We start from the raw sequence: 751 nt of genomic DNA, 5'->3' as shown, positions 1-751 counted from the left end.
CATGATCTATTTTATTTCTTTTTTGGGGTTCATATTTTTCACTTTTTCTTTTAAATCTTTTTGTCCTTTGATTATTCTTTTAGGACATACCCTCTTCAAATTTTTTAATTTTTTAATATGGGAAACATTTTGCAGAAAGTAAAAGTATGTACAATATTACAAGACTAATCATAGCCAATTCAAAATTATGAATTCTATTATTATAGGACCCTAACACCCCCAACATTCACCTTGGAATATGTGTCCCTTGACCTAAGTCTTATATTTTATTTACATGGAAATCAACCAGGGGTTGTTACAAACCCCTCCCCATTGGGGGACCATCATCCTTAGTGTTCAATGACACTTATAAACCAACAAAACACATGCTTCCCATGGAGCTTTATAACATAACTCGATGCAACATTTACATCATATCATATTGCTGATACCATGACCATAATAACATGAACACCATATCGCTTATTGGAGCTTCATAACATACCTCGATCTGGAATTTACAACATACATATGCATATATAGACATAACAAAAAAACAACATCAAAACATATATCAGAATACATTTGCTCAACCAATGAATAGAGAAGGATACATAGCCCGCATCTGATCAACCATCTACCATGTAGCTTCATCATGCCCAAAGTGCTTCCACTGCACTTTAACCTGCTCGATTACTTGGTTTAGGAGCATGAGCATATTTTGCTACAAAATGCACTGAGGTTCTCACTAGAATTCTCCTTCTGACTCCAC

The sequence above is a fragment of the Pinus tabuliformis genome, chromosome 1_1 (assembly GCF_031772625.1).
Source record: "Pinus tabuliformis cultivar Carrire ecotype Pingquan chromosome 1_1, CPIR1, whole genome shotgun sequence".
Classification (NCBI taxonomy): Eukaryota; Viridiplantae; Streptophyta; class Pinopsida; order Pinales; family Pinaceae; genus Pinus; species Pinus tabuliformis.
This window is presented reverse-complemented; position numbering follows the sequence as displayed.